Source organism: Dendrobates tinctorius, unplaced genomic scaffold (assembly GCF_039654945.1).
Source record: "Dendrobates tinctorius isolate UK_male_01 unplaced genomic scaffold, ASM3965494v1 ptg000226l, whole genome shotgun sequence".
NCBI classification, from domain to species: Eukaryota; Metazoa; Chordata; class Amphibia; order Anura; family Dendrobatidae; genus Dendrobates; species Dendrobates tinctorius.
Window position 1 is genome coordinate 7,014,635 of NW_027361893.1, and position 23,056 is coordinate 7,037,690.

Genomic DNA, 23,056 nt, shown 5'->3' on the forward strand with positions numbered 1-23,056 from the left:
ATGGAAGTCTTCAAACAGAGGCTGGACAGACATCTGACTGGGATGATTTAGCGAATCCTGCTTTGAGCAGGGGGTTGGACCTGATGGCCCAGGAGGTCCCTTCCAACTCTACGATTCTATGATTCTAAGATTCTATGACGAACAAAGTTTTGTTTTTTTTTCTTTGGCGCATGAGTATCCTGCCCGGACCGACTTCCACCGTATGACCGCCTTACTTTGCTCGACCGCTGGGAGATGGTGGACCGTGGCGTTGACCTGTAAAATATCGAATGCGGGTCACCACTCTGCTGCTCTGTGGTGGCGGTGCTCATACAAGTGGCAGTGACGGTGCTCCTAGAAGGAGTCAAAGTTGTGTCGGTGCTCATACAAGTGGCGGTGGCGGTGATCCTTGGAAATGTAGTTGTGTCGATGCTCCTAGAAGGAGGCTGCGTGTCGGTGATCTGAGAAGTGCTGGCGGTGCTCCTTTGGATGACGAGGGCTGGCGGCGCTCCTTTGGATGACGAGGGCTGGCGGCGCTCCTTTGGATTACGAGGGCTGGCGGCGCTCCTTTGGATGACGAGGGCTGGCGGCGCTCCTTTGGATGATGAGGGCTGGCGGTCTGTGGTGGTTTTGCTCCAAGCATGTGGTGCAGTGGCGGTGGTGGTGCTCCATACAGGAGCAGCGCTTGCCATAGTGGTGGTGGTGGAGGAGTGTCCAGCAGCACTCAGACTTGGGGTGGTGTAGTGGTGTCCGGCTTCGCTGGGAATGCAGGTGGCCATGCAGTGGTATGCAGCAGAAGTCGGTAGTTGGTTAAGCGAGTCAGCGGTGGCACTGTTGGAAATGACAACACTGACTGCTGCACATACCGATTCTGCTGCATAGCCTGCAAGTAAGCATTGTTGCAGGCCTGTAACACACTCAGCTGTTGCTCAGGACTAAGGTGTTCCGCCATGCCCTGTTCAATTTTACTGAAAAAATGATGCGCTGGTCTGTTGAGGTCGGCCTCCAGATGGTCAAGGCGCTGGTCGACAGAGTGGAAGCGGTGTTCCATGTGGTTAAAACCACGCTCCATCAGGGAAAAACCGCTTTCCGTTCTGGCAGCCAGCGCCTTGAGGCTGGCCTGAAAGGCCTCGCTCAAGTGCATGAACTCAGGGAATGACAGGCCTTCCAAGGCCCTCTGCCGCTGGCGGGTAGTGCCCGCATAATCAGCGACAGAGACCTGGGACAGGGGAACACCTGATGGACCAGCTTCCTGGTCACTAGCTGTCTGTATTGCTGACCTGCAAGATGCTTCCTGGCTGTCGGATGGCTGGGACAGGTCCGAGGTCGATTGATGAAGAACCGCTCCCGGGACAGGTTGCAGGGTGCTGCTCCAAGTGCTGTGGAAAGAAAGGGAAAACATTACTATCATGCATTAACAAGAAGCATCAGCTGTGGAATAGAAAAGCACATAGCAATAAAAATAAAAAATAAAATACTTACGCTCTGCTGGCAAGGACCGGTCTCAGGAAAGCCAACTCTCGATGATAGCGGTACTTTCTTCTGCGCCTTGCCGCTGAACCACTGCGAACCTGTCCCTCAGCACGAACATCAGTGTTGAAGCGGTCCTTCATCGAGCGCCAACGTGTGCGGACTTTGTTCACTGTTGGGAAAAAAAAGAAAACACGTTAGACAATGCAATGAAGGCAACAATTATCAGCACACACCTGATAGAACTTTGCAAACAGTCAATGCTGCAGCACAAAAAAATTCTATATACAATGCAGTCACTGTTGACCCTGAGGACACTGTTATGTTTCCTGCTAGAATATATGTAGCAGCCAAAACAACAGTATCATCAGGAGCAAGAGTGAAAACAGGATCAAGACAGCAGTTGAATACACAAAGCAATCACTGTTTTCCAGAAGGCACTGGTGTGTTTGATGCAAGAATATATCTTGCCACAAACACACCAGTACCATCTGGACCATAAATCAATGCAGCTTCACAGAGCATCTTTATACTTACTGAACGCCTTTTTGGAAGCTGCAGAGGCTCTGTCCCAGCCATCCATCATTGCTGCAGCCACCTCATTCCAGAGCTTCAGGGTCACCACTGTGTCTTTCTACTGCTGGTCACGGCTGACAAAAATGGGATACGCTCCTCAACAAAGCGGATCAGGTGCTCGTTGTCGATGTAAACTTCTTCGTCATCCCTTTGTGGAACCTATAAAAAAAAAAAAATTAGAATCTTTGTAATTTTGGAGAATGAAAAAGATAGTAAAATAAACAGAGAAGAAGCAAGAATAAGGACAGAAAAAAAAAGGACAGATTATATACTAACATTGCATCTCCTCGCCACGACTTCGCTACGCTGCTCCCGCTCAGACTGCACCCGCTCAGACTGCTCCCGCACTTCACCTTCACTGGCCGTGTCCGATGTCTGTAAAGAAAAAAAAAATTATTACACATTTCTAGAGGCAGCAGCTAAACTTACCCAAAGGCAGCAACAGCCTCACCTCACGATCAGCTTGGGCCAGTTCTTGCCAAGATGGCGAATAGACCGATCCGGAAGACATGCTGAAATTTAAACAAAAAATACATTAGTACATTATAAAATTGTACAGGACACACAGACATTATGCTGAATAATACTCACATTTTGGCTTCTGAAGCTTGAATCCACAGTTGGAAAGCTCTTCTATGTTCTTGTCTGGTCTCTGCAAGGCTGTCTGTAGAGTATTGGTCTGGCCCTGAAGACACCTTCTTTTATCAACACTCCTCCCAAACAATGTTGCTTGTTTAGGGGGAGCATTAGACAAGTGTCTAGACATTGTTTACTGAAATTGCGTGCACTCACAAAGTGCTGATGTGCGCACATCCAAGCGCACGTCAGCGACCCCATAAACTGTAATGCTATTTTTGGGCGCACACGTGCGCGCGCAATTTTTTTAACGATGTAGGCGGAACAAAAAATGCAACATGTAGCGTACGGCGCGTCTGGGTGCACACCTGTAAAATGTGCAGCGCACACTAAACGCTGATGAGCACGTGCAATCGCAAGACCCTGCGACCACCATGTTAGAGATAGGGGAACATTGCACGTGCGCCCAATAGTGCACAATGCGCTGCGCGATAAAACGCTAGTGTGAAACCAGCCTTAGAGATGCCCTTAATCTGGTTGACTGGGACAATGTCCTCAGAAATAAGAATACAGATAATAAATGGGAAACGTTTAAGAACATCCTAAATAGGCACTGTAAGCGGTTTATACCTTGTGGGAATAAAAGGACAAGAAATAGGAAAAACCCAATGTGGCTAAACAAAGAAGTAAAAGGGGCAAGTAACAGTAAAAAGAAAGCATTTAAACTACTAAAGCAGGATGGCACCGCTGAAGCGCTAAAATACTATAGGGAGAAAAATACTTTATCTAAAAATCTAATTAAAGCTGCCAAAAAGGAAACAGAGAAGCTCATTGCTAAGGAGAGTAAGACTAATCCCAAACTGTTCTTCAACCATATCAATAGTAAAAGAATCATAAGTGAAAGCGTAGGCCCCTTAAAAAAATTGTGAGGAAAGAATGGTTGTAGATATGGAAAAAGCTAATATATTAAATACCTTCTTCTCCACGGTATTCACGGTGGAAAATAAAATGCTAGGTGAAATGCCAAGAGACAAAGAAAACCCTATATTAAGGGTCACCAATCTAACCCAAGAAGAGGTGCGAAATCGGCTAAATAAGATTAAAATAGATAAATCTCCGGGTCCAGATGGCATTCACCCATGAGTACTAAGAGAACTAAGTAATGTAATAGACAAACCATTATTTCTTATATTTAGCGATGGGGTCTGCTCCACAGGACTGGCGCATAGCAAATGTGGTACCAATATTCAAAAAGGGCTCTAAAAGTGAACCTGGAAATTATAGGCCAGTAAGTCTATCCTCTATTGTTGGTAAAATATTTGAAGGGTTTCTGAGGGATGTTATTCTGGATTATCTCAGTGAGAATAACTGTTTAACTTCATATCAGCATGGGTTTATGAGGAATCGGTCGTGTCAAACCAATCTAATCAGTTTTTATGAAGATATAGACTGGACCAAGGTGAGTCACTGGATGTGGTAGATCTTGATTTTTCCAAAGCGTTTGATATCGTACCACACAAGAGGTTGGTACACAAAGTGAGAATGCTGGGTCTGGGGGAAAATGTGTGTAAATGGGTAAGTAACTGGCTTAGTGATAGAAAGCAGAGGGTGGTTCTAAATGGTATATTCTCTAACTGGGTCGCTGTGACCAGTGGGGTACCGCAGGGGTCGGTGTTGGGACCTATTCTCTTCAACATATTTATTAACGATCTGGTAGAAGGTTTACACAGTAAAATATCGATATTTGCAGATGATACAAAACAATGTAAAGCAGTCAATACAAGAGAAGATCGTATTCTGCTACAGATGGATGGGGATAAGTTGGGAACTTGGGCCGAAAGTTGGCAGATGCAGTTTAACAATGATAAACGTAAGGTTATACACATGGGAAGAAGGAATCAATATCACCATTACACACTGAATGGGAAACCACTGGGTAAATCTGACATGGAGAAGGACTTGGGGATCCTAGTTAATGATAAACTTACCTGGAGCAGCCAGTGCCGGGCAGCGGTTGCCAAGGTAAACAGGATCATGGGGTGCATTAACCAATTTCTGACATACTATCCCGTCCATGGTACCCGGGCCCGTATGATCGGGGATGGAATAGTACGTCATTGCGATCAGCGGCGCCCTAGAGGGGAGCGCCGCTGATAGCGGCTGGGTGTCAGCCAATTATCACAGCTGACACTACGTGCCAGGAGTGGTCACCGACTGCCCCCAGCACATTAACCCCTAGCATACTGCGATCAAATATGACTGGGGGCATAGGGAAGAAACGCGCAGGGAGAGGGCTCCCTGCGTGCTTCCCTGCGACCCTCGGAGCGACAAGATGTGCTGCGTTGCTCTGAGGGTCTCCTCCCTGCAGGCCCCCCGGATCCAATATGGCCACGGGGGCCTTCAGGGTCCTGCAGGGAGGTGGCTTCCTCAGTGCCTGCTAAGAGCAGGCACTGAGGAAGTCTATTCAGTGCCTGTCAGATCGCTGATCTGACAGAGTGCTGTGCAAACTGTCAAATCAGCGATCTGACATTTTATAGTAATGTCCCACACTGGGACATTACTATTAAACAAAAAAAAAAATCAAGTGTAAAAATAATTTATAAAAAATTCCCAAATAAATTAAAAAAAAAAAAAATTCCCTAACGAATTCTTTTTTTGCAAATAAAAAAAAACAAAAATAAACACACACATATTTAGTATCGCCGCATCCGTAACGACCCGCCCTATAAAACTTTCCCACTAGTTAATCCCTTTAATGAACCCCTTAAAAAAACAAACAAAACGAAGCAAAAAATAATGCTATATCATCATACCGCCGAACAAAAAGTGCAATAACGCGAGATCAAATAGATGCATATAAATAAACATGGTACCGCTGAAAACATCATCATGTCCCACAAAAAGTGAGCCACACAGCGTCATTAGCGAAAAAATAAAAGTTATAGCTCGCAGAATAAAGCGATGCAAAAATAATTTTTTATAAAAAGATAAATGAGGTATCACTGTAATTGTACTGACCCGAAGAATAAAACCCCTTTATCTATTTTACCACACACGGAATGGTGCAAAGGCCCCCCCAAAAGAAATTCATGAAATGCTGGTTTTTGTTCATTCTGCGTCCCAAAAATCGGAATAAAAAGCGATCAAAAAGTCATGTGCCTGAAAATGATACCAATAAAAACATCAACTCGTCCCGCAAAAAATAAGACCTCACATGACTCTGTGGGTCAAAAAATGGAAAAATTAGGGTATGTGCACACACTGCAGATTCACCTGCGGGTTTTTTCCTGCGGAACCGCAGGTAAAGTGACCTGCGGTTTTGCCCTGCGGTTTGACACCTGGACAATGGAATAGGTGGCAAACCGCAGCAGAATCCGCAGAAACAATTGACATGCTGCGGAAAAAAAACGCAGCTTTTCCGCAGGTAAAAAACCGCAGCGTGAGCACTGCGGTTTTGAAAACCCATAGGCTAACATGGTAAAGTACCATGTCTGCGGAACTGCTGCAGTTCTGCAGGGCCAAAACCGCAGCGTGTGCACATACCCTTATAGCTCTCAAAATGTGGTGATGCAAAAACTATTTTTAAAATAAAAAGCGTATTTTAGCGTGTGACAGCTGCCAAACATAAAAACCACCATAAATAGTAAATCAAACCCCCTTTATAACCCCCTTAGTTAGGGAAAAATAATAAAATTAAAAAATGTATTTATTTCCATTTTCCCGTTAGGATTATGGCTAGGGTTAGGGCTGAGATTAGGGTTAGGGGTGTGTTGGGGTTAGGGTTGGTTACAATTGGGGAGGTTTCCACTGTTTGGGCACATCAGGGGCTCTCCAAACGCAACATGGCGTCTGATCTCAATTCCAACCAATTCTGCATTCAAAAAGTCAAACGGTGCTCCTTCCTTTCCAAGCTCTGCTATGCTCCCAAACAGTGGTTTACCCCCATATATGGGGTATCAGCCTACTCAGGACAAATTGCACAACAACTTTTGGGGTCCAATTTCTCCTGTTACTCTTGGGAAAATAAAAAATTGGGGGCAAAAATATCATTTTTGTGGAAAAAAATGATTGTTTTTATTTTTATGGCTCTACGTTACAAACTTCGGTGAAGCAATTGGGGGTTAAAAGTGCTCACCACTAGAGTTGAGCGAAACAGGTCGAAAATTTTTTAAAGTTGCCGACTTTTGGTAAAGTTGGGTTTCATGAATCGAAACCCGACCCTAGGGTGAGGTCGGCCACAAGGTCGGCGACTTTAGCGCCAAAGTCGCGTTTCAAATGATGCTTTAGCGCCCTTTTTCAGCCAATCAGGAACAACGGACACTGTGGGCAACGTGATGACATAGGCAGCGGTCCCCACCATCTTTGAGAAGGGCATGCAAGTGATTGGCTTGCTTTGGGGGGCGTCACCGGGGGTATAAAAGGGTGTGCATGCCGACCGCCATCTTACTTATGCTGATCTCAGAATAGGGCTAGCTGCTGCTGATTCTGTAGGGAGAGCGTTAGGCAGGGAAGAAGAAAAATAATCTGCTGCTGCTAGCGATTTTGCCTGTACAACACACCAGTCACTGTGCAGTGCAAGGGGAGGCTATATTTTGGTGGATCAGCTCTGTTGGTTGTTAGGCTGCCTTATAAGGCTACCTGATAGCTGCATTGTTGTTTTCACACTGCTCTGCAAACTGCTTTTTTAAAAGCAATCCTTTTTTTGTCCTGGTGAAGTACTGAGCGTGCATTTTTTCACACCGGACAGCGGTGTACGCTCCTCACACAGTACCGTGTATCGGCTGTTATCACGGCCACAGTGAAGCTGTGTGTGACTCTAAGGAAAAGTCGAGGAGTTGTTCCGTTCTTACAGACCTCCACCTTATAGTTTTGTCTGTTTTTCAAACAGTTTAGTCTATTTGCTGTTTGATTACATTCAAAACTATAGAGAGACAGCGTGTGTCAGTCCGTATACAAAAACATGGAGCTTGACAATTTTACATACACCGGACAGCGGGGTACGTGCACGCTCCTCTCTCAGTACCATGTAACGGCTGTTATCACGGCCAAATTGAAGCTAAGTGTGTGACTCTGTAAGGATAAGTTGAGGAGTTGTTCCGTTCTTACAGACCTACACTCTAGGGAGATTTCAATCCTGCCCTATATAACATTTTTCACACCAGCCAAATTCAGCCTGTGATACAGCGGTGTGATATACACTGGGCCTGACACAATACATCAGTGTCCAGAAGTGTGTAAGGACATTCCATTTCTCCCGTCCTATTCCTATATAACATTTTTCACACCTGCCAAATTTAGCCTGTGATACAGCGGTGTGATATACACTGGGCCTGACACAATACATCAGTGTCCAGAAGTGTGTAAGGACATTCCATTTCTCCCATCCTATATAACATTTTTCACACCAGCCAAATTCAGCCTGTCATACAGCGGTGTGACATACACTGGGCCTGACACAATACATCTGTCATGATCCAGGACGGGGGTTTAGCTTTGACCCGTCCTGGTCAGACAGGGGGTCAATTGTTTCTGCCTCTCTCTGGCAGAGGGCGGCTATTTAATGCTCACTGGACCTAGGTCCAGTGTCAGTTATACTCCTGCCCTCGGCTGAGTTAGTTGACCTTGTGCGTACGTGTGCCTTGTGCCTGATATCTTGCCTGCTTGTTTGGTTCTGATCCGGTTCTGTCCCTGTTACGAGTTCTGCCTGTCCCTCTTGTACTGCGCTACCTCTCGTGTATAACTCTCTTCTTGTGACCCGACTTCTCTCTGCTCATCCCCTTGGTACCGTGTCGCCCTCTTGTGTATGACCTTTGGCTTTGTCTGACTGAGTTGTTGTATGGTGCCCTGTCCTCTCTGTAAGCAGGACGCTAAGCCCCGCCCCCTTGCAGTCACATGACCATAGGTCCTGTGCCAGCTTGCTAACTTCAGCGTCCTCAGGTCCTGTGCATTTTTACTTTCCGGCGCTGACAGGGTCCTGGCACTAAGCACGCATTATCACCGCTGCTGCCCTGCTCCACAGGTATCTCTGAGCACTGCTCTTGTACTCAGGACATGCGCACTGGCTCAGTGAGTGAGTGTAGTGCGGTGTTCCTGACATTATAACTGACAGTTACCATTTTTTTTTCTGCTCCCTTTCTCCTGTGTATATGATGGATCCTATGCACGCTCTTTCTGAGCAGGTAAAACAGCTGACTCAGATGTCTCTGAAATTCCTTGGAGAACAAAGAGTCCTGGCTCAGTCTCAGCAGCTGATCGCTGACACTGTGCAGGGGGTATTCTCATCGGGGGCTCGGGATATTACATTAGTTTCCCCTGAGTCTCCAGTGAAGTTACCAGATACCTTTTCTGGAGACAAAAAGTTCAGAGTTTTCAAGGAGGGCTGTAAGCTTTTTTTTTTTTTCATTGAGACCACACTCTTCTGGGGATGAAGGTCAGAGAGTAGGGGTCATTATGTCTCTGTTAAGGGGAGCCCCCCCATGCTTGGGCTTTCTTCCTTCCGACCACTGCTCCTGAGCGTATGACTGTGGATGCATTTTTTGAGGCCCTGGGGCATATTTATGATGAGCCTGATCGGATGCGTATGGCTGAGGACATGGTGGTAAGTGTGTGCCAGGGGAAGCACGCAGCCGAGTGGTTTTGTTCAGAGTTCAGACGCTGGGCTGTGGAGGTCTGCTGGAATGATGCCGCCCTCCGGGCTTTGTTCCGTAGAGGCCTATCTGAAAGATGCCTTGGCTCTCCACCCTCCACCTGATTCCCTGGAGGAGGCTATGTCACTGGCCGTCCGAATGGATCGCAGGCTACGGGCGTGGGGAGTGATGCAAATTGAGACACAAGGAAGGGGAGCGGGTCCTACATCAGAAACCATGGAGATGGGAACCATCGACCTCAAAAGGGAATGAAACTAGACAACGGCACGTGGGACAATGTTTTTTTCACTGTGGCGATTCTGGACATCGGAAAAAGGATTGCCCCTCCCGTCCACTGACCAACAAGCGACTGAGCCTGGGTGATTGTCGTGGAGGTCACCCAGGCTCTCAGGTACCTTTTTCTGCCTTCTCTAAAATGTTGTTGCAAGTGGAACTTTGTTGTGGGTGTGTCGCTACATAAACTTCTGCCTTCGTGGATTGCGGATCATCATTGAACTTTATTGACTCGGACTTGGTGGCCAGGTGTAAGTTAGGGACAGTTAGGTTGGAGACTCCTATTCACATTGTTGCCATTGACAAAACACCATTGGTTAAGAATAATGTTATGTTTCGCACTGAAGAGTTTCTCCTTAAAGTGAGTTCCTTACACCAGGAACACATTTCATGTTTTGTGATGGACAACCTGCCTGCGGGACTGGTGTTGGGGTTCCCCTGGTTTCAATTGCATAATCCTGTAATTAATTGGGAATCTCGGGACATTGTTAAATGGGGTCCCTATTGTTCTGAAAAATGTCTTGTTACTGTGTCTGTCTCATCCGTGGGTCTGGAAGGTATTCCGGAGTGCCTGAAAGACTATATGGATGTTTTCTCCGAAAAAGAGGCTGAGATTTTACCACCACACCGCCCATTTGATTGTGCCATTGACCTGGTTCCAGGTGCTAAATTGCCCAAAGCCTGCTTGTATAACCTTTCGGGGCCAGAACGGGCTGCGATGAAGGAATATATTTCCGAGAGTCTCCGTAAGGGACACATTCGTCCTTCTGTTTCTCCCGTGGCGGCGGGGTTGTTTTTGTAAAGAAAAAAGATGGTGGTTTACGTCCATGCCTCGATTTTCATGAGTTAAATAAGATAACTGAGGAATATGTATCCCCTTACAACCAGTTTTCTGGAGCTAAGTGGTTTTTAAAATTAGATCTACGGGGAGCGTATAACCTTATCAGAGTCCGCCACGGAGATGAGTGTAAAACCGCTTTTCTCACTACTGAAGGGCTGTTTGAAAATTTGGTCATGCCTTTCAGCCTGACCAATGCTCCAGCGGTTTTCCAAAATTTCATTGGACGTTTTATGGTGGTATATTTGGATGACATATTGATCTACTCCCCTGATAAACAGGCTCACATTGGTCATGTTCGGGCAGTTCTCCAAAGGCTCTGGGAGAACTGTCTCTTTGCTAAATTAGAAAAATGTTTGTTTTTTGTTCAGGAACTGTCTTTTCTGGGGTTCATTGTGTCTGCGGAAGGGTATCGCATGGATCCTAGTAAGGTGCAGGCCATTGTCGAGTGGGTTCAACCTTGTGATTTGAAGGCTCTGCAGCATTTCCTAGGATTCACCAATTATTACCGCAAGTTTATAAGGGGGTTCTCATAGGTGGTTAAACCCCTCACAGACATGACTCAAAAGGGGGCCGATATCAAGAATTGGTCAGCCGCAGCGATAGCGGCGTTTCAGTTTCTGAAAAAATGTTTCATGTCTGCTCCGGTTCTTATTCAACCGCACCCGTCTGAACCATTTATTGTTGAAGTAGATGTCTCAGAGGGGGGGGGCGGTATTGTCCCAGGGACCCGCCACTTTGACCAATTTGAGACCTTGCGCCTTATTCTCAAAGAAATTCTCCCCTGCGGAGAGAAACTATGATGTTGGGAATCAAGAACTTCTGGCCGTAAAATTGGCCTTTGAAGAATGGAGGCATTTTTTGGAGGGGGCTGTCCATCCTATAACCGTAATTACGGACCACAAAAGCCTAGCTTACATTGAGTCAGCTAAAAGGTTGACTCCCAGACAGGCTAGGTGGTCACTTTTTATTTTTCCCGATTCAACTTCTCGATCACTTTTCGGCCAGGATCCAAAAATGTCAGAGCTGATGCCTTGTCACGCAGTCTAGATTCGGTGTCCCCCCGGAACCTCCATCCTCCAACCTGGGGTCATGGTGGCAGGTGTTTCTAATATGTTGGAACGGGAGATTCGGGAAGCCCAGTCTCTTGCACCTCTAGCTAAGCCGCTGGATAAACTTTTCGTGCCAGCTCAGTTTCGTCTCAAGGTCCTACGGGAGTTCCATGACTCAGTTCTGGGTGGACATCCAGGGATCTCGGCTACCCGAAAGGCCATTGCTAGAGTGTTCTGGTGGTCTTCTTTAGCCTCGGATGTTGGGGAATATGTGTCTGCATGTGATGTTTGTGCCCGTGCTAAAACCCCCCATAAACGGCCGGGGAATTGGTACCACTGCCAATTCCTGAGAGACCATGGACTCATCTGTCCATGGATTTCATCACCAACCTTCCCCCCTCCAAGGGTAATACCGTCATTTGGGTTGTGGTGGACAGGTTTAGTAAACAGGCACATTTTGTACCTTTGGCAGCTCTACCTAATGCGGAAACATTGTCCAGATTGTTTGTGGAGCATGTGGTGCGGTTGCATGGGGTACCCTTGAATGTGGTGTCTGATAGGGGAGTGCAATTTGTGTCCAGATTTTGGAGGGCTTTTTGTAAGAGGTTGGGTATTGGTCTGTCCTTTTCATCCGCTTATCATCCAGAGACTAATGGGCAGACCGAGCGGACCAATCAGTCTCTGGAGCAAATTCTGCGTTGTTTGACTTCAGCTTGACAGGATGATTGGTGTTCTGTGTTACCGTTGGCCGAATTTGCGTTTAATAACCGCACTAACCAGTTCACGGGTACATCCCCCTTTTTCTGCAACTATGGGTTTCATCCCCATTTTGGAGAATTTTCTCATTTGAACTCTGGGTGTCCTGGGGCGGATGAGACCATTCAGCGGTTGGGGGAGGTGTGGCGGGAGGTCCAGGGTAACATTACGAAGGCCCAAGATAAAATTAAATTTTTTGCAGATAAAAAAAGTCCGCGGGACCGGTGTTTCAGGTTGGGGATAAGGTATGGTTATCCACCAAGAATATAAGGCTCAATGTCCCCTCTGCGAAGCTTGGACCTAAGTTTATAGGTCCCAATGAAATTACCGAAGAGGTTAACCCGGTGGCTTTTCGGTTGCGTCTCCCGCCATCTCTGCGGATCCCAAATGTTTTCCATAGGGCCCTTTTGAAACCTGTGAGGTCCGGTGGGGAGGGATCATCAGCTTCCCCGCCACCAGTTTTGGTAGACGGACAGTCTGAGTACGAGGTGGAACGAATTGTTGACTGTAGGTTGGTCCGTCGTGCCCTTCAATATCTGGTACATTGGAAAGGCTATGGTCCGGAAGAACGGTCGTGGGTTCCTGCTCGATCGGTTCATGCGGTTCGGTTGGTCCGGGCTTTTCACGCCAAGTATCTTGAAAGACCTGGGGGTCCAGTGGCCCCCCATTGAGAGGAGGGTACTGTCATGATCCAGGACGGGGTTTCGCTTTGACCCGTCCTGGTCAGACAGGGGGGTAATTATTTCTGCCTCTCTCTGGCAGAGGGCGGCTATTTAATGCTCACTGGACCTAGGTCCAGTGTCAGTTATACTCCTGCCCTCGGCTGAGTTAGTTGACCTTGTGCGTACGTGTGCCTTGTGCCTGATATCTTGCTTGCTTGTTTGGTTCTGATCCGGTTCTGTCCCTGTTACGAGTTCTGCCTGTCCCTCTTGTACTGCGCTACCTCTCGTGTATGACTCTCTGCTTGTGACCCGACTTCTCTCTGCTCGTCCCCTTGGTACCACGTCGCCCTATTGTGTATGACCTTTGGCTTTGTCTGACTCTGAGTTGTTGTATGGTGCCCTGTCCTCTCTGTAAGCAGGACGCTAAGCCCCGCCCCCTTGCAGTCACATGACCATAGGTCCTGTGCCAGCTTGCTAACTTCAGCTGTTGTGAGTTCATTTTTCCCTTCACCAGTGAGGTCTGATGAACTCCCTCTTCTGGCGAAGGAAGGTAGTGAGGCTGATTACCAAACAGCTGAGCAAGTAGATGATGACTGGGTCACAGGAACTGATCACTGGATATAAGGCAGCCGACGCCCTGCTGCCTTGCTGGTGATTCCTGCTGGATTCTTGGAGACCAGTCTGACTCCTGCTCCTCAAAGCTAAGTTTTGCTCTGCTTTTTGTACACTTTAGTTTTGGTTTAGTTTTCCCTGTTTTTTGGAGTTCAGCCATCCCTGGCCGGGGGTGAGCTGAATTCCATTTTTGTCTCTGATCAGTTGATCTCTGGCTCTGTCTTCAGAATATACCTGAGTGCTGATAGTCTTTTTGAAGCCTAGCGTCTTCAGGGCCTGTTATTCCTATCAGTCTGTTGGTACATTTTTGGATAGGGTTTTTCGCGGATTGCAGACAGCAGCTTTTCTATCCTGTCCTATTTAGTTAGCTTGGGGCCCCATCATTTGCTCAACCTATCTTTCTATCTGGGTTAGTGTTTTTTTCATCTTGCTTCACAGTCATTACATGTTGGGGCTGCCTATTGCTTTGGGGTCTGCTCTGGGGCAATTTAGATTTCCCCTGTCTTTAGGCTAAGTTAGTTCTCCGGCTGTGATCGAGGGGTTTAGGGCACCGTAGGAACCCCCCATGGCTACTGCTAGTTGTTGTGGATAGGTTCAGGGGTCTGCAATCCGATAGCTGCCAACTTCTCTGGTTTTCTGGACTTAGCTATTATTTTTTTTTTTCCTCCTTCGGTGACTCTTTCACAACATTCAGCGTCCTCAGGTCCTGTGCAATTTTACTTTCTGGCGCTGACAGGGTCCTGGCACTAAGCACACATTATCACCGCTGCTGCCCTGCTCCACAGGTATCTCTGAGCACTGCTCTTGTACTCAGGACACGCGCACTGGCTCAGTGAGCGAGTGTAGTGCGGTGTTCCTGACAACATCAGTGTCCAGAAGTGGTAGTAGAATTAAATTCTCCCCTGTCCTATATACACCTGGTACCTTGTTTTACAGTTCCATATAGTTGGTGGAATTTTGGGTACATTTTTCCAAAAAATGTGGAAGTGTGGTGTAAGAGGCCGTGTTAGTTGGCAGGGGTTGCCAGCTGGTAATGATGGTGTTGGTGTTGGAACTGCTGGTAGTGGCAAAAGCAAAATAACACCTAATGCAGGAGGTGTTGAGCCTGCATCATCGTCTGGCTCCACAAGGCCTCGAAGGCTCCCTTTTCTGGGAGTAGGTAAACCGCTTTTAAAGCCGGAGCTTCAGGAACAAGTTTTGGCCTACATTGCTGACTCGGCCTCCAGCTCTATCGCCTCCTCTTCTGAACTTTTAAAAAATAAAAGCACTGAGTCATCTTTGGAGGCTCATGGCCATGAACCACACCTTTCTTTGTGTCCTTCACCCCAACCAAAATTGAAGGATGCGGCAAGCCACACTACAGATTACTCCATGGAGCTGTTTTCACATACCATGCCTGGGTTATCAAGTGAAATGGTGAATTACCCAGGCCAAGATGAATCTGACATGGAGTGCACTGACGCTCAGCCACTGATAGATGATTCTGCTGGTACATTCACTCAGAGCACGACATTGTCCTCGCAGTGTACTGAGCCAGATTCTGACCCTGATGAAACTCAGGTGCCCCTTCCCGCATACTATACCACCGTACACGGTGACACAGAGGAAGATGCACATGACATTGAAGAGGAGGTGATGGATGACCCAGTTGTTGACCCAGATTGGCATCCATTGGGGGAAGAGGGTGCCGCTGCCAATAGCTCAGAAGAGGAGGAGGAGCATCCGCAGCAGGCATCGACATTGCAACAGCTGTTATCTGGCAGGCACGGAGTAGTCCAAAAATGGGTTACAGAAAGCCAAAGAGTTGCTGGACTGCTTGGCCAGATGGTCAAAATAGCACAGCGTGCAAGGACGCAAAATGTCTTCCATAGTAGGAAGAGTGCAGTGTGGCACTTTTTTGAACAAAATACTAATGATCAGGCCAAGGTTATCTGTAAGAAGTGCGCAAAGACCTTTAGCCGAGGGAAAAATCTGAAAAATTTGAATACCAGTTGCATGCTTAGACATTTAACCACCATGCACTTGCAAGCGTGGACGGAACACCAAACCTCAAGTACCACATGTGCAAATGCTCCCAAAGAAGGTAGTCAGCAACGCTACATTGTTTCTCCCACTGTAAGCCCACCGGTTAGCACAGCAGCAAATGTTGAGGTGTTGTTGCAAGGCCAAAGCTGTCAGGGAATCACAATGTTATATCAACGAAAGACTGAATCTAGGCCATCAGAAAGAACACCAACTTCATCACCATCATCAACCCTCTCTCAGTCTGCCCTGTCCACCGCTAGTTCCACCATAGGCAGCTCTCAAGTCCAGCTCACCCTGCCAGAGACTATGAGTAGGACAAGAAAGTACTCATCCTCTCATCCGTGTACACTGGGTTTGAACGCCCACATTGCCAAACTAATCTCGTTAGAGATGATGCCCTATCGGTTGGAGGAAAGCGCAGCTTTCCGCGAACTCATGGCCTACGCAGTACCACGGTATGAACTACCCAGTCGCCACTTCTTTTCTCGCAAAGCCATCCCAGCGCTCCACCTTCATGTGAAGGACCGCATTGTCCATGCACTCAAGCAATCAGTGAGTGGAAAGGTGCACCTCACAACTGATGCATGGCCCAGTAGGCATGGCCAGGGCAGTTACGTGTCCATCACTGGGCACTGGTTTAATGTGGTAGATGCAGGGTCCACAGGGGACAGCGGTGGTGGGACAGTGCTGCCTAGCCCATGGTATAGGAAACAGTTGGCTGTAGGCGTTCGACCCTCCTCCTCCAGAAGCGAAAGCTCGTCCTCAGAGCGCAGTCGCAGCAGCACTCCATCCGCAGCTGCCAGTGTTGCACACGAGGTGTCCCCCTATCAATCAGCTAGTGGAAAGTGTCAGCAGGCTGTGTTGAAGATGATGTGTTTGGGCGACAGACACACCCCGCGGAGGTACTGGCCGACTACTTTCAGCAACAAACTGAGTCATTGCTGGGCAGTCTACATCTTGAGGCAGGCAAGGTAGTTAGTGATAACGGCCGTAATTTTGTGGCTGCCATAGCCCTTTCAAAACTCAGACACATACCTTGCTTGGCTCACACCTTGAACCTGGTGGTGCAGTGCTTCCTTAATAATTATCCGGAGTTAACAGGCCTGCTCCAGAATGTTCGAAAACTGTGCTGGCACATCCGCTGGTCGCCCGTACACTCCAGTCGTATGCAGAAGCTGCAGCGATTGCTACACCTTCCCAAGCACCGGCTAATTAATTATCGACATTGCAACAAGGTGGAACTCCACCCTGCACATGGTTGAGCGGCTGTGCGAACAGAGGCAGGCCGTAATGCATTTGTGGGAGGATACCCGGACAGGCACTTTTGAGGGCAGACATGGAGTTGACAGGTGTGCAGCTGTTAAAGCTGAAAGACCTCTGTAAAGTCCTTCAGTGTTTTGAGGAATGCACACGGCTGGTAAGCGCAGACGACGCCATCATGAGCATCCCACTTATGCGTCTACTCATGCAAACTTTGACGCACATTAAGGAGCAGGCGTCTGCAGCCGAGGTTGACAAGGAGGAAGAGGAGGGAATCCTTGATGACAGTGAGCCATTGTCTGCTCTGGGACCTCTCCTGGACGAGGTGGAGGAAGAAGAGGAAGAGGAGGAGGAGGGTGATGATGGGGATGATTATTTAGGGGAGGAGGATGCTTCTCGTGTGGCCAGAGAAAATGTTGGCGTGGCAAGGTCTGGTACAGGGTTTGTGCGTGACTGGAGGGATGTGGATTTGCCAGAAAGTGTTCCTCCACCCAGCAGTCGCAATGCATCATTGACACCGGGAACATTGGCCCACATGTCAGATTATGCCTTGCAGATCCTAAAAAGGGACCCCCGCATTGCCAAAATGATGTAACGATGACGACTACTGGTTGGCCAGCATCCTGGATCCACGCTATAAAGGCAAATTCCAAAACATCATGCCACAGGAGAACCTTGACCTAATATTGGCTAACAAACAAGCAACTCTGGTAAACAGGTTGGTTGAGGCATTCCCAGCACACAGCAGCGGTGATGGTTCTCACATGAGCCGTAGGGGCCGGGGGCAGCTTGGAAGAGGTGTTCGTGGTGTACACATCAGAAGTGGCGTTGGAGACAGGGGTTTCATGACCATGTTGTGGACTGATATTTCAAGTCCCGCTCACACGACTGGTAATACTGCATCGATGGAAAGTGACAGGAGACAGCACTTGTCAACTATGGTTACAAACTACTTTCCTCACATGTCAATGTTCTCCCTCCCAGGTCATTCCCCTTTGACTATTGGGCCGCTAAACTGGACTCCTGGCTTGAATTGGCACAATATGCGTTACAGGAGCTCGCTTGCCCAGCTGCAAGTGTGCTATCGGAAAGAGTATTCAGTGCAGCTGGATCAATCCTGACAGTAAAAAGGACCCGTCTGTCGACCCAAAATGTGCATGATCTAACCTTCATTAAAATGAACCATGCATGGGTTTCCAAGGATTTTGTCCCACCTTCCCCTGATGACACATAGGTTGACAGAAAAATGGCTTGCTTTGGTCCTCCTCTTCCTGGGACTTGACCAATTTCGCCTTTTGCATCAGCTGAATGTCCAACATCAACATATGCCACTTTGTAAACCTCCCTAACTGGGCTGCCCCCCCCCATGGCCGGGGTCACCGCCTAGCGCACGCAACCGTGCGAGTGCCGTTGCCCTGGACAGGTGGGTAGGCCGACTCTTGGGCGCGGGCACTGGCACAGGGCCCCTCATAGTGCAATCAAGTGTTTCTGACGGTGGGGGTGCACACCTGCCGTCAGACACACCGCCGTACTATGAGGGACCCAGTGCCAGTACCGACGCCCATGAGTGGGCCCCCCTTGCTTGGGCAGGGCCCCAGCATTTGCAATCTTTACCTCTCCCTGCTCCTCCGCTGTATAGTCTGGTCTGTCAAATCCATACTGGGCCTGAGAACGTCTGAGTCTGCCTCCTGATCTATAGACATATATTTTTAATGTGTAAACTATGCTATCCATACATGTTATACGGTGATAAGGTACCCTTTCTCACCTTTGTGCAATCACGTGTAATCCATACTGGGCCTGAGAACGGCTGGCGAGCTGTTAAGCAAGCTACAGCACCTGTGGTTTGCACACGCAAGTTTTTCATTTTTTCAGGAATGACGGTGACGCTGGGGTCACACTAACCGACGCAAAATACGGTCCGTAGTTTACATGCGTAATACGGATGAATGACCCCTAAATAGTGATTCGTATGTCATCCGTAAGCAAGGTGTGGTCGCATATTTTGTGCATGTAAGCATCCGTATGGAATCCGTATGCTGAGATTTTCTCGCCGGCTTGCAAAATGGACATATATTGGAGCCCTATGACAGGTTTTATAACAGAAACGAAAGAATAGATATAGACACATAGAATACACACGCACATATATATATATATATATATATATATACACACACACACACATGTCATTGAGACACACACACACATATATATATATATATATATATATATATTTCACAGAGTTCTTCATAGCAGAATAGCCACTAATTCAATTGCCGGCTTATGTCAAATCATTCCCCAACCCGACCTGAAGTGACACATGGTTTACATACAGTAAACCATTTCATTTCATTTTTTTTTTTTGTATGTCTTTCATTAGTAATTAGATGAGGGTTGATGTGTAAAATTTGGGAGGTGTAGGTGTCAATTTAAGGGGTTAATTTGTTGTAATAAAATGTGTGGGCTCCCGAAGTAATTTGTCAATGCGGGAGCCCACACATTTTTTTACAACGAATTAACCCCTTAAATTAACACCTACATCTCCCAAATTTTACACATCAACCCTCATCTAATTACTAATGAAAGACATACAAATAAAAACATGAAATGAAATGGTTTACTGTATGTAAACCATTTGTCTCAATGACATGTGTATATATATATGTATTCTATGTGTCTATATCTATTCTTTCGTTTGTGTTATAAACCTGGCAGTGTGATTTTACTGTATCGTGCACTGAATTGCTGGCTTTTCTAAAAGACACCGGGTGCGTATTTCTCGCAAGTCACACATCTGGTCCGTGTGTAATGCGTATTTTTAGTGCACCCACAGACTTGCATTGGCGTACTACGGGCGTAGTAGGCCGGAGTCACACTACAGCGAGATACGGCCGAGTCTCGCAGGTTAAAACCAAGATCTGGCGCCAGCACTCCGGAGCGGAGCGTGCAGCTCCATGTATTGCATTGGCACGGACCGTAGAATACAGACGAGAAATATACGGCTGATGGAGAATCATTTGTCCGTGCGTAATGGGTGTGCGTGCTTTTAACGCCTCTCACTCGTCCGTATTAATAATAATAATAATGTTTATTTTTTATATAGCGCTAACATATTCCGCAGCGCTTTACAGATTTGCACACATTTTTCATCACTGTCCCCGATGGGGCTCACAATCTAAATTCCCTATCAGTATGTCTTTGGAGTGTGGGAGGAAACCGGAGTACCCGGAGGAAACCCACGCAAACACGGGGAGAACATACAAACTCCTTGCAGATGTTGTCCTTGGTGGGATTCGAACCACTGAGCCACCGTGCTGCCATATTCCTCTCTAGTGTGACCCCGGCCTTAGGCCTAATTCCGGAACTGCGGTTGACCTGCAGTTACTGGAAAATCATCGTTCGCGGGTAATAATTGTAATCCCAGATCCCCATCACTAGCGGTGTTCAGCGGGTTATCTGCACCTGTAAGCGACACACGCTGGCCCTTTCAGTGTAGCGCTCATGCAGCCACAGACATGTAAGTGCATGACACACCAGTTATTGGCCAATCTCGCGTGCCAGAGCCTCACGTGTCCCTCTAGTAAGCTGGACGCAGACCGCGGGGACATGAAAGAGTCTCGTTCGTTAATGGAATTAAGCTTGCAATGTGTGCATCTTTTCAGTTGCTGGATCGTTGAGGTTGCCAGTGTTGAGCCAAATTACGCCGCAGGCTCCACTCCTGGTGGTGCCCTTCTGGACATTCCTTTAAGGTTCAGCTTTGCAACCATACTGCCCACATAAAACAAACACTTTGCCTTCATGAACGCTGTTTGAGGGGTGTGACATGTGGGAATAACGCCACCTAATCAGTAAATATGCTAGAGAAATCCTTTGTTGCTCCCAAGCATGACATCACACTCCCTAGGAGGAAGGTAATGCCACTGTGGCGACCGTACTCCTGGGGGTGACACAAGTGCACTGATGCCCAGCCACTGCTCGATGAATCTCGGGTACATTGACCCAGACCACTACATTCCCCTCGCACGCTACATGGCCTGAATCTGACCCTGATGAAACGCAGGTTACCCTTCCCATATACAGTTCCATCTTACACGGTGACAAAGAGGAAGCTGCAGATGAAAGTGCAGGTTCGGCCCACCCGCCATCAGACACACCACCGTACTATCAGGGGCCCTATGCCAGTGCCGTCGCCAACTAGTGGGCCCCCCCTGCTTGCTCAGGATCACAGCACTTGCAAGGTTGAAATACTGTGCAGTGAGATGGAAGATGGGGACGACGAGGAATCCAGACAAGTACAGGGATTCCCTAGCGAGGAGACTTATTTCATTGATTTCAATGTTGGGACAGCAATTTTTGGGGAGCACTATACTCTGGAGAATGATAGATGGGGCCCCCCATACACTGGAACATTCCAAAGGTGGACATCAGACACTGGAGCAGCATTTACAGGGCCCATTATACACTAGAGCATTAGAAATGGGGCACATTATGTATGGAGCATTATTTGGGCCCATAAGACAGTGGAGCTTCAACCATGGGGACCAACATATACTGTAGCATTATGTGGAGCTCATCATATACTGTTTCAAACATTATATGGGACCAATGATTCTGTATGGAGAAATAGATGGGCCTCGTCATGAGATGTAAAAAGTGAAGTATTTTTCTTTGTAGTATACCGCTATTTCTCTGCCGTATCGGAGCATCATGAGTTGTGGTATGTGTTAAAGGGGCGCTCTTTGGCCCAGGGCACATGAAAACCTGCAGCCAGCCCTCCCCCCCCACAACTTTAGCCAAATAACCCCCATTTTTCAGTGCGTAACTTGTATTATGAAGTTAATTAAGGTTGACAAGCTTCAGTAATAAGAATTTATGCTTTTTGGCATTCAAATAGGCACTGTAGGTGTGTTTCCTGTCCTCCTCTCACTGCCGACTTTTCTTCCCCATTGACTTACATTGGGTTTCATGTTTCAGTCGGACCCCCGACTTTTCCCTATAGTCGGCCGATTTCATTCGACCCGACTTTTGCGAAAGTCGGGTTTCGCGAAACCCAACTCAATCCGAAAAAAGGCAAAGTCGCTCACCTCCAGTAAACAGAACAAAACGTTATGATTCTTATAAAGCGATAACAAAATTCCCAAAAGAGTCTCAGTGCTGAAGGGGTTAATGTGCCCCCCCCTGCTCAGTAATGAGGAATATCCAGCACCTACCTCCACCCGTAGAGCCGCACTCCACATATATGGCTGCTCTGTGTGCACAGGACCTGTGATGAGGTCACAGGAAGGGAGGAGTCAGGGGTCACATGATATCCGGAGTGGGTTGAGCCTAGTCTGTATGGGCTCCTTCCAGGTATATATTCTTGAAGATAGCAGACATTATGGGCTGCTGCCTGGCCCTGACTGCAGCCCATACATGACACTGTATGTGCTCCTTCAAGGTATAAACTATTAAAGGGAACCTGTCAACTTATCAGAATAGAGAAAGGAAGGTTTGCACAGTTTAGGCCTCTTTCACACTTCAGTTTTTTGCATCAGTTATAATCCGCCAAAAAGGCGGACAAGCGGATCCGTTGTCAACTGATGTGAACGGATGGCACAGGATCCGTTTTCAGACGGATCCTGAAAAGGACGAAAGGAACACTGGCTGGAGAGAGAGAGAGAGAGAGAGAGAGAATTTTTTCCTCCGGCACCCAGACAGAATTTGGGGTTAATTCAGTGTCTGAAGGATCCGCCGGAGAAAAAAACGTTGCAAGCTCCGTTTTTAAATCTTTGAGGATGTTGACGGACACTAGCATCGTGGCGGACCCTCAAAAAAACGGATGCAACGGACGGCAATCAGGCAGGATCCGCCAATAATGAAAGTCAATGGGGAAAAAAACGGATCCGCAAAGAAAAATGGCGGATCCGTTTTTTTTCAAAATTGGCGGATCTTGACTGATTGTCAAAAACGGAAGTGTGAAAGAGGCCTTAGACAGGTGTCAGTTATTAGGCTACTTTCACATTTGCGTCTTTTTGCTGCGCGTTTTTTGCGCACACAAACGCATGAAAACAGGAAACAGTTGGCTGTAGGCGTTCGACCCTCCTCCTCCTCCACAAGCAAAATCTCGTCCACAGAGCGCTGTCGCACGAGCACTCCATCCGCAGCTGCCAGTGTTGCACACGAGGTGTCCCACTATCGAACAGCTAGTGGTAAGCGTCAGCAGGCTGTTTTAAAGATGATGTCTTTGGGTGACAACAGACACACCGCCGAGGTGCTGGCTGACTATTTGCATCGACAAACTGAGTCATGGCTGGGCAGTGTACATCTTGAGGCAGGCAAGGTAGTCAC

At 47.5% G+C, this 23,056-nt stretch overlaps 1 pseudogene; it reads right to left on the reverse strand.

The window, feature by feature from the left end:
• LOC141059267 (uncharacterized) overlaps positions 1-22,020 on the reverse strand; it is a 176,964-nt pseudogene extending 154,944 nt beyond the window's left edge.
• Between the last annotated feature and the right edge of the window lie 1,036 nt (positions 22,021-23,056).